The sequence below is a fragment of the Cebus imitator genome, unplaced genomic scaffold (assembly GCF_001604975.1).
Source record: "Cebus imitator isolate Cc_AM_T3 unplaced genomic scaffold, Cebus_imitator-1.0 Scaffold258, whole genome shotgun sequence".
Classification (NCBI taxonomy): Eukaryota; Metazoa; Chordata; class Mammalia; order Primates; family Cebidae; genus Cebus; species Cebus imitator.
The window spans coordinates 2,549,499-2,560,993 of record NW_016107573.1 but is presented as its reverse complement, the minus strand read 5'-3'; positions in this window follow the sequence as shown (position 1 = coordinate 2,560,993).

Sequence of the window (11,495 nt, the reverse complement as noted above, 5' to 3'; positions counted from 1 at the left end):
AAACAAAAATAAAATAAAATAGGACAATTGAGATATAGGTCAAGAGGTAAGCCTAGAGTGAATCTTTACCAGAAAAAGCACAGAAATATTGCCTTTTTTCAAGAAGATCATAATCTATGTCACAAAGTAGTCATATCAAGTATGAGTGAGGGTCAGTTGCAATGGCTCACACTAATAATCTCAGCACTTTGGGAGGCTAAGGAAGGAGTATTGCTTGGGCCCAGAAGTTCAAAACCAGCCTGGGCAACATAGTGAGACCTCATCTCTACCAAAATAAACAAAATTAGCTGAGTGTGGGGGCACATTCCCTGTAGTCCCAGCTACTTAGGAGGCTGAGGTGGGAGGATTGCTTGAGTCCAGGAAATCGAGGTTGCAGTGAGCCAAGATTGCACTGCTGCATTCCTGCCTGGGTAACAGAGTAAGACCTTGTCTCAAAAACAAACCAAAGAAAGAATGGTATTGATGCCCTGTGAGGGTTCAAATATGTGTGGATCTAATTTGCAAACAAATAGAGAATGACATTTCAAAGTTAGCTTTCAGTTCTTAAAATCCATAGTTATGAGATCTCCTATAGGTTTTAAGATAATGAGCCTGAACAAAAGGATAAAACAAAAAAAATCAGACCTATTCTCTGGGAATGTATGCTGTCTAAAATCATACCTCCTAGATTGTCAACTTGTGAGCTTTCAAAATTAAGCAGGGTTTGTACTTGAATAGAAGTCCTCCACAAAACACCTGCTCAAAGGGAAAACAGTAGCAACAGAATAGTTAGAGGTTGAAAGGAGTCTGGCAAATTTGTTTGTTTGTTTGTTTTGAGACGGAGTTTTGCTCTTGTTGCCCAGGCTGGAGTGCAATGGTGCCATCTCAGCTCACTGCAACCTGGGTTCAAGCAATTCTTCTGCCTCAGCCTTCCAAGTAACTGGGATTATAGGCGCCCACCACCACACCCAGCTGATTTGTATAGTTTTAGTACAGATGGGGTTTCACCGTGTTTTTTGAAAAAATAATTTAGATCTTTTTGCCTTCCTGAAGCAAACTCATGCTGGAACACTAGAAAGAGACTCTACCATGTTTAGAAATAAGCAAGCAAGCCAAAGAACTAAGGAGGCCCTGGTAGTGCATCATATTAGATAGAATGAAAGCAAAGGAGGATTTCATTTTGGAGAGACAGTCTGGAAAAACTTCTAAATCGTGGGCCAGACTTGTTGAGTTCTAGTCTCAGTTCTGTTACTAAGTGGCTGACTGACCCTGAGTAAGTCGGGATCTTGAGTTCCTCATCTAGAAAATTAGATATTTGGACTAAGTGACTGTCTTAGTCCATTTTGTCCTGTTTAACAATACCTGAGGCTGGGCAATATAAAAAGTAACGGGCATGTATTGGCTTATGATTATGGAGGCTGGGAAATCCAAGAACAAGGATATCCATCTTGTATAATACAGCAAGAATATATAATACACCTTGCTGTATTATAATGTGGAGGAAGGCATCACTTGGTTAGAGAGAGAGCAAGGAGGGAAAGTGAGTCCACAAAACTTGCTTTTATAACAAACCCACTTTCTTGATAATGAAACTGTTCCCAGGATAGCAACAGTAATCCATTCATGAAGGCACCTAATCACCTCTTAAAGATCCCAGCTCTCAACACTTGCATTGAGGATTAAGCTTCCAAAATATGAACTTTGGGTTATACATTCAAATCATAGCAATAATATTTAAAGTTTCTTCTACTTTTAAAATTTTGTGATATTTTTCTAGCCTAAATTATTCCTTGTTCCTGTAGTTCTTCTCTGTTGACTCACCAAATATTTATTTATTTAGTTAGGGTTTTTTTGTTTGTTTGTTTGTTTGTTTTGTTGTTGTTGTTTTTAAGTAGAGACGGGGTTTCACCATGTTTGCGTGGCTGGTCTTGAACTCCTGACCTCAAGTGAGCCACCTGCCTTGGCCTCCCAAAATGCTGGGATTACAGATGTGAACCACCATGGCCTGCCTCAGCAAATATTTATTGAGTACCTACTTAATTCCAGTACTGTGATGATGCTGAGAGTTCAAGAATGAGATAAACAAGACACATATTGTATGGTTTCATTTATACGAAATATTCAGAATAGGCAATTTATAAAGACGAAAGGTAGGTTAGTGGTTTCCAGCTGCTGGGGAAAGGAGAGAATAGGAATGACTGCTAATGGGCATGGGATTTCTTTTAGGGTTGATGAAAATGTTCTGGAATTAGATAGCGTTTGCACTATTTTGTGAATATACTAAATTGATGGTTTATGCTCTACTAAACAGATGGTTACACAATTTTGTGAATATACTAAAACCCACTGAATTGTACCTATTAAAAAAACTTTAAAAGCTGGGTGTGGTGGCTCACACCTGTAATCCCAGCACTTTGGGAGTCCAAGGTGGGTGAATCACTTGAGGTAAGGAGTTCCAGACCATCCTGGCAAACATGGCAAAACCCCATCTCTACTAAAAATGCAAAAATTAGGTGGATGTAGTGGCACACACCTGTAATCCCAGCTACTCAGGAGGCTGAGGCAGGAGAATTGCTTGAACCCAGGAGGCAGAGGTTGCAGTGAGCTGAGATCATACGACTGCACTTCAGCCTGGGTGAAACAGTGAGAGTCCTTTTCAATAAATAAATAATAAAAGTTTAAAATATAAAAAATGAGCTAGACAGACACAATAGCTAGATACAATTTTGCTCTCGTGTTAGCTCACAGTAAGTCAGGGGATACTTAAAGACAACTATGGTACAGTATATATTGCAAAGGGCACATAACCCAGACTTCATAGTAGTGGTAGTGGGAATTAGGAAATCATTACTTAAGGAAATTTTACTAAGCCATATGATATGGTTTGGATTTGTGTCTTCACCGAAATCTCATGTCAAATTTTAATCCCCAGTGTTGGCAGAGTACCCTGGTGGGAGTTCACTGGATCATGGGGGCAGATTTCCCACTTGCTGTTCTCGTAATCATGAGTGCTCATGAGATCTGGTTGTTTAAAAGAGTGTAGCACCTCCCCTTTCTCTCTCTTCTCCTTCTCTGGCCATGTAAGACATACCACCTTCCTCTTCCCCTTCCGCCATGATTGTAAGTTTCCTGAGGCCTCACCAGCCGTGCCTCCTGTATAGCCTGCAGAACTGTAAGTCAATTAAACCTCTTTTCTTTATAAATTACCCAGTCTTAGGTAGTTCTTTATAGCAATGTGAGAATGGACATATATACACCATATCTAAGGGATGAGAAGGAATTGGGAATGGAGGAGAATGTTTTAGGCAGAGAGAATATTGCAAAATCCTGAGAGCTAGAAGGAATATAGTCCTTTGGGGTAATTAAAGGAGGTAAGAATGGCTGATGCATAAAGGTATAAGGGAAAATAGAGCTGAGGCTAGGGAGGCATGAGTCAAATCTTGAAGCCATGGTAAGAGTTTTAGATTTTATGCTGAGAATAGTGGGGAGCCACTGAAGTATTTCAGTCTGGGAAAATGCACAGTCGAGTTTGTAATTTTAAAAGAAAACTCTGGCTGCAATATACAGAACAGACTGGAGAAGAAGAATACCAGAGACAGGAAGATTGATGGTTGCAGCAGTCCAGGCAAAAGATGAGACTGATTGATCTAAAGTAGAGATGACAACAACATGGCTAAAGTGAGGATGCATTTGAGAAACATTAAGATGATTGAACATGGGAATGAGGAAGGAATTAATGTTGAGTCACAGATTTTGTGCTTGTGCAACTAGGTATGTGATGATGTCATTCATTGAGCAAGGGAACAGAAGTAAGTTTTTGGGGAAAATAATTCGCATTTGGATGCGTTGAGAACATCAAAGTGGAATAACCTTATGATCAGTTAAGAGGAACAAGTCAGCAACTTCTGAGAAAAGACCTGGGCTGGGGATACACATGTAAGAATCAATAGGATATAAATTATAATTGAAACAATGGGAGTGTATTTGTTCATCCAAGGAGTATGTGGTAGAAGTAAAAAAGAAGAGCTCTGTTTTAGTCCATTCTTGCATTGCTATAAAGAAATTCCTGAGACTGGGTAATTTATAAAGAGGTTTAATTGGCTCACGATTCAACAGGCTGTACCGAAAGCATGGCAGCATCTGCCTGACTTCTGGGGAGGCCTCAGGAAACTTACAATTATGGCAGAAGACAAAGGAGAAGAAGGCACATCTTACATGGCCAGAGCAGTTGAGAGAGAGAGAGAGAGAGGTGGGAAAAAAAGATGCTACCCACCTTTAAACAACCAGATATTGCAATAACTCACTCACCACTATCGCAAGAACTGCACTGAGGCTGTAGTGCTAAATCATTCATGAGAAACTGCCTGCATGATCCAGTCATCACCCACTGTGCCTGGCTATGCCAGCTGCTAGGTAGCTGCATCAGAGTTTGAACTTAGGTTTCTTAACTCTAAAGCCTCTTTCTTCTAGATTATACTGCTGGTTATTTTTCTCTGTATATGTGTGTGTGTGTGGGTGTATATAAAATTTAATTTTACGTTTATAAATGTTAATTCCTAAGGAATTTATCAAATGCTAATATTAACTAGCTTGAATCCTTTTTCAAAAGCAAATGGCCTGAATGCCTCAGAGTTTTCAATGGTAATATAAATTTAATTTAGGCCATCCATACATTGCAAAAATATGGATGTAGTAATGCATTGTGTTCTAATTGGCTGATGCTATTTTCAGAGCTTGATTCTCTAGAAATGCCATCAGAATGTCTTATGCTCATACAGAAATTTTTAAAACCCCGCTAATATGAAAAACTATTTAAAAATCATTATTTCTCTTATTTATTGTCTCTAAGACTAATAACTACCCCAGTAGTGGGTAATCATGGTTTAATGGGTTGGGACTAGATCTTAAACTCATAGCTGTCTTGCTTCCCATTTTATTTTTTTGAAATATAACGGTGACAACTGATGTGTTGAGTCAGATATGAAGGTTGTACTCTGAAGTCAAGAAAAGATACCTTGGAATCTTTAAGGATTAAAGGACTATTTGGTGGTTTTCAGTCTCATGTGTAAAATATTGTAAAAGAGTGTCCCCTAGTGCCACTCTGAAGAAGTAATTTGAGAGAAATTAAATATTACCACCTGTTTATAATCTGTATCACCACCTTGTGGCAATGTTCTCAAATAATTCTGCCCTCTTTTCTTGGGAAAATCTTCAAGAATCTTGCATTAATTGATACACGAAAACTGGTCACAGGCTATCAAGAGGTAATTTTATGAGCATTTTAGTCAGAACTTCATAAAACCTTGAAAAGAAGCCCCAATTGCCCCAATTGCAATTAAATTAAGCCTTTGTAAAGAAAAGGGATAATTTGCTTTTTTTTTTTTTGAGATGGAGTCTCACTCTGTCACCCAGGCTCAAGTGCTGTGGCGTGATCTTGGCTCACTGCAACATTTGCCTTCTGGGTTCAAGCATTTCTCCTGCCTCAACCTCTTGAGTAGCTGGAACTATAGGCATACCTCACCACACCCAGCTAATTTTTGTATTTTTAGTAGAGATGGGATTTCATCATGTTTGCCAGGATGGTCTCAATCTCTTGACCTTGTGATCCACCTGCCTCAGCCTCCCAAAGTGCTGGGATTACAGGTGTGAGCCACCATGCCTGGCTGCTGCTTTTTGTTATAGTAACAAAACAGTAGGGTAAAAACTAGTTGTATTTTAAATATTAACTTTTTTGTTGTGGTAAACTACAATATAAAACTCAACACCTCACCTTTTCTATGTGTACACTAAGCATATTTACAATGTTGTGCAACCATTATCACTATCCATTTCTAAAACTTTTCATCATCCTGAACAGAAACTCTACACCTGTTAAACTCTTTATTCCTTCAATGCCACTAGCACCTGGTAACCTCTATTCTACTTTCTGTCTGTATGAATTTGCCTACTCTAGGTACCTCATATAAGTGGGATCATATAATATTTGTCCTTTTATGTCTGGCATTTCACTTAGCATAATGTTTTCAAGATTTACTCACATTGTAGCATGTACCAGAACTTCATTCCTTTTTAAGATTGAATAGGGGTTGGGTGTGGTGGCTCACTCCTGTAACCCTAGAACATTGGGAGGATGAGGCAGGTGGATTGCCTGAGCCCAGAAGTTCAAAACCAGCCTGGGCAACATGGCAAAACCCCATCTCCACAAAATTACAAAAATTAGCCACGTGTGGTGGCAAGTGCTTGTAGTCCCAGCTACTCGGGAGGCTGAGATGAGAGAATCACTTGAATGTGGGAGCCAGAGGTTGCAGTGAGCTGAGATTATGCCATTCCTCCAGCCTGGGTGACAGAGGGAGATCCCATCTCAAAAAAAAAAATTGAATAGCATTCCATCTTAAATACCACATTTTGTTTATCCATTCATTTGTTAGTAGACATCTGAATTGTTTCCACCTTTTGGCTAATGTGAATTACGCGGCTATGAGCATTGGTGTACGAGTATCTGTTTGAGTCCCTGCTTTCAACTCTTTTGAATATACACCTAGAGATGGAAATGCTGGATCCATCTTAGCCTCCCAAGTAGCTGGGACTCTAGGTGCATGCCACCACGCTCAGCTAATCTCTGTTGCTGTGAATGACAGATTTTCATTCTTTTTTAAAATGACTGAATATGGCTGAATAGTATTCCATCGTGCATATATACTGTTTAACTTTTTGAGGAATGCCATGCTGTTTGCCACAATGGCTGTCCCATTTTTGTTCCCATCAGCAATGCATAAGGCTTTTAATTTCTCCGCAACTTTACCAATTTACCCTTTTCCATTTTTGAATAGCCATTTATAAATTTTTTTTTTTTTTTTGAGATGGAGTTTCGCTCTTGTTACCCAGGCTGGAGTGCAATGGTGCAATCTCAGCTCACCGCAACCTCCGCCTCCTGGGTTCAGGCAATTCTCCTGCCTCAGCCTCCTGAGTAGCTGGGATTACAGGCATGCGCCACCATGCCCAGCTAATGTTTGTTTTTTTTTTTTTGTATTTTTAGTAGAGACGGGGTTTCACCATGTTGACCAGGATGGTCTCGATCTCTTGACTTTATAATCCACCCGCCTCGGCCTCCCAAAGTGCTGGGATTACAGGCTTGAGCCACCGTGCCCGGCTGGCCATTTATAAATTTTTTAATTGACACAGAGTAATTGTACATATTTATGGGGTACAGAGTGATAGTTTGATACATGTATACAATATGTAATGATCAAGTCAAAGTAATTAGCATATTGATCACTTCAAACATTTATCATTCTTTGTGTTGAGAGCATTAAAAAATCCTCTCTTCTAGCTATTTGAAAATATACAATAAATCTTCTTAACTGTGGTCATTCTACAGTGCTGTAGAACAATAGAATTTATTCTCCTAGCTAACTGTAATTTTATATCCATTAACTAACTTCTCCCTATCCAACCCCCTCCCTGCTACCTTTCCTAGCTTCTAATAACTACTTCTAAGAGCTCATCTGTTTTAGCTCCCAGGTGAGTGAGAACAAGCGGTATTTATCTTTCTGTACCTGACTTATTTCACTTAACATTATGTCCTACAGGCTAATCTCTGTTGCTGTGAATGACAGATTTTCATTCTTTTTTTAAATGGCTGAATATGGCCGAATAGTATTCCATTGTATATATATATATATACTGTATTTTTTTTTCTTTTTCTTTTTTTTTAAAGACAGGGTCTTGCTCTGTTGCCCAGGCTGGAGTGCAGTGGTGCAATCATGGCTCACTGCAGTCTCGAACTCCCAGGCTCAAGTGATCCACCTTAACCTCCCAAGTAGTTAGGACTATAGGTGTGGGCCACCACTCCCAGCTAATTTTTGTATTTTTTTGTACAGACAGGATTTTACCATGCTGCCTAGGCTGGTCTTGAACTCCTGGGCTCAAGTGATCTACCTGCCTCAACCTCCCAAAATGCTGGGATTACAGACATTAGCTGCCCACTCCTGGCCTATATTTGGTTGGATATGAAATTCTAGGTTGAAAGCTCTTTTCTTTAAGGATGTTGATTATTGGCCCCCACTCTCTTCTGGCTTGCAGGGTTTCTGCCGAGAGATTTGCTGTGAGTCTGATGAGCTTCCCTCTGTGGGTAACCTGACCTTTCTCTATGGCTGCCCTTAGCATTTTTTCCTTCACTTCAACCCTGGTGAATCTGACGATTATGTGCCTTGGGGTTGCTCTTCTTGAGGAATATCTTTGTGGTGTTCTCTGTATTTCCTTGACTTGAATATTGGCCTGCCTTGCTAGGTCGGGAAAGTTCTCCTGGATAATATCCTGAAGAGTGTTTTCCAGCTCAGATTCATTCTCTCTGTCACATTCAGGTACACCTATCAAATGTAGATTAGGTCTTTTCACATAATCCCATATTTCTTGGAGGCTTTGTTCATTTCTTTTCACTCTTTTTTCTCTAATCTTGCCTTCTCGTTTTATTTCATTGAGTTGATCTTCAATCTGATATACTTTCTTCTGCTTGGTTGATTTGGCTATTGAAACTTGCGTATGCTTTGCGAAGTTCTCGCAGAATTTTTCGGCTTCATCAGGTCATTTATATTCTTCTCTAAGCTGTTTATTCTCGTTAGCATTTCGTCAACGTTTTTTCAAGGTTCTTAGTTTCTTTGCATTGGGTTAGAACATGGTCATTTAGCTCAGAGTTTATTACTACCCACCTTCTGAAGCCTGTTTCTGTCAATTCATCCGACTCATTCTCTATCCAGCTTTGTTCCCTTGCTGGTGAGGAGTTGTGATCCCTTGAAGGAAGAGAGGCGTTCTGGTTTTGGGTGTTTTTGTCCTTTTTGCACTGGTTTCTTCCTGTGGATTTATCTACCTTGTGGTCTTTGTAGTTGGTAACTTTCAGATGGGGTCTCTGAGTGGACATCCTTTTTGTTGATGATGAAATTATTTCTTTCTGTTTTTTTTAGTTTTCCTTCTAACAGTCAGGCCCCTCTGCTGTAGGACTGCTGGAGGTCCACTCCAGACCCTGCTTGCTTGCCTGGGAATCACCTGCAGCTGCTGCAGAACAGTAAGGATTGCTGCCAGTTTCTTCGTCTGTTATCTTTGTCCCAGAAGGATACATGCCAGATGTCAGCCTCAGCTCTCCTTTATGAGGTGTCTCTTTGGATATATGGGGGTCAGGGAGCTGCTTGAGGCGACAGTCCGACCCTTACAGGAGCTTAAGTGCTGAGCTGTGAGCCCCGTTGTTCCGTTCAGAGCTGTTGGGCAGCTGTTTAAGTCTGCTGCAGTGGAACTCATAACCGCCTTTTTTCTCAGGTTATGAGTTCCACTGCAGCAGAAGGTGGGGCTTTATTTATAAGTTCCTGACGTGCTACTACCTTTTTTCAGAGATGCCCTGCCAAGCTAGGAGGTAGCCTAGTCACAGTCTGACAGCAGACACATTGCTGAGCTACTGTGGGCTCTGCCAAGCTGCTGTGTGAACTTCCCTGCAGTTTTGTTTATAGAGGTATAGTTATAACTGCCTTGGTAATGGCAGTCTGCTTCAGTAATGGTGGACTGCCTCTGTAATGGCAGACTGCCTCAGTAATGGTGGATTGCTTCAGTAATGGTGGACTGCCTCGGTAATGGTGGACTGCCTGGGTAATGGCGGACTGCCTTGGTAATGGCAGTCCTTCCCCCACAAAGCTGGACTGTCCAGGGTCCAGCTGTGCTTGCTGTGAGACTCTTAATCCAGAGCGTTTCAGATTGCTGGTCTGTGGGGGTGGGACCTGCCAAGCCAGATCACTGGGCTCCCTGTTTCAGCCCCCTTTTTTTCAGTTGAATGGGCGGCTCTGTCTCCCAGGCATTCCAGGTGCCAGTTGAAATGGCTGTCCAGATTTGTGTGAGTTTTTATGTGGAGACCCACTGTGCTAGCTGAAACAGCCGTGCTGGAAACTTGTGGCACTTTTCAGCCCGGGAATCTCCTGGTCTGTGGGCAGTAATAACTCATTTGGAAATGTGTTGATCACTCACCCTCTGCATTGTTCTCGCTGGGAACTGCACTCCAGAGCTGTTCCTATTTGGCCATCTTGGATCCCTATCCGATTCGTGCCCTGTATTTTCTTTATGCATTCATCTGTTGTTGGACACTTAGGTTGATTCCATATCTTGGCTATTGTGAATAGTGCTGCAATAAACATGGAGGTATAGATGTCTCTTCCATGTACTGATTTATTTTCCTTTGGATAAATACCTAATAGTAGGATTGCTGGATTATATGATATTTCTATTTTCAGATTTTTGAGGACCTTCCATACTGTTCTCCATAATGCTTGTACTAATTTACATTCCTACTAACAGTGTATAAGAATTTACTTTTCTCTGCATCCTTGCCAGCATTTATTATTTTTTATCCTTTTATTTTATTTTATTTCATTTTTTGAGATGGAGTCTTGCTCTGTTGCCCAGGCTGGAGTGCAGTGGCATGATCTCAGCTCACTGCAACCTCTGCCTCCCAGCTTCAAGAGATTCTCCTGCCTCAGCCTCCTGAGTAGCTGGAACTACAGGCATGTGCCACCACACCCAGCTAATATATGTGTGTGTGTGTGTGTGTGTGTGTGTGTTTGTGTGTGTGTGCATTTTTAGTAGAGACAGGATTTCACCAGACTGGTTTCAAACACCTGACCTCACGTGATCCACCCACGTCTGCCTCCCAAAGTGCTGGGATTATAGATGTGAGCTACCACGCCTGGCCATTTTTTGTTCTTTTAATAATAGCTATTCTAACTTTGGTGAGATGATATCTCATTGTGGTTTTGATTTACATTTCTCTAATGATTAATAATGTTGAGCATTTTTTCATATACTTATTGGCCATTTGTATGTCTTCTTTTGAGAAATGTCTATTTAGATCCTTTGTTTTTTTTTTTTTTGCTTTTGAGTTGCTTGTGCTTCTTGTATATTCTGGATATTACTTCTTTCTTGGATGAGTAGTTTGCAAATGTTTTCTCCTATTCTATAGGCTGTCTCTTCACTTTGTTGGTTATTTACTTTGCTGTGTAGAAGCTTTTTAGTCTGATATAATCTCATTTGTCTATTTTTGCTTTTGTTATCTGTGCTTTTGAAGTTTTACCCACAAAATCTTTGCCCAGACCAATGTCCTGAAGCATTTTCCCTAAGTTTTATAGTTTTGAGTCTTACATTTAAGTCTTTAATCTATTTTGAGTTTATTTTTGTATATGATGAGAGACAGGGGTCTCTCATTCTTCTGCTGTGGATATCCAGTTTTCCCAGAACCATTTATTAACAAAGGTGTTTTTTCCCCAGTGTATGTTCTTGGTGCCTTTGTCAAAAATCAGTTGGCTGTAAATATACAGATTTATTTCTGGGTTATCTAGTCTGTTCCATTGTTTTATGTATCTCTTTGTATACCAGTAGCATGCTGTTTTGGTTACTATAGCTTTGTAGTATATTTTGAAGCCAGGTAATGTGATGCCTCCAACTTTGTTCTTTTTGCTCAGGATTACTTTAACTATTCAGAGTCT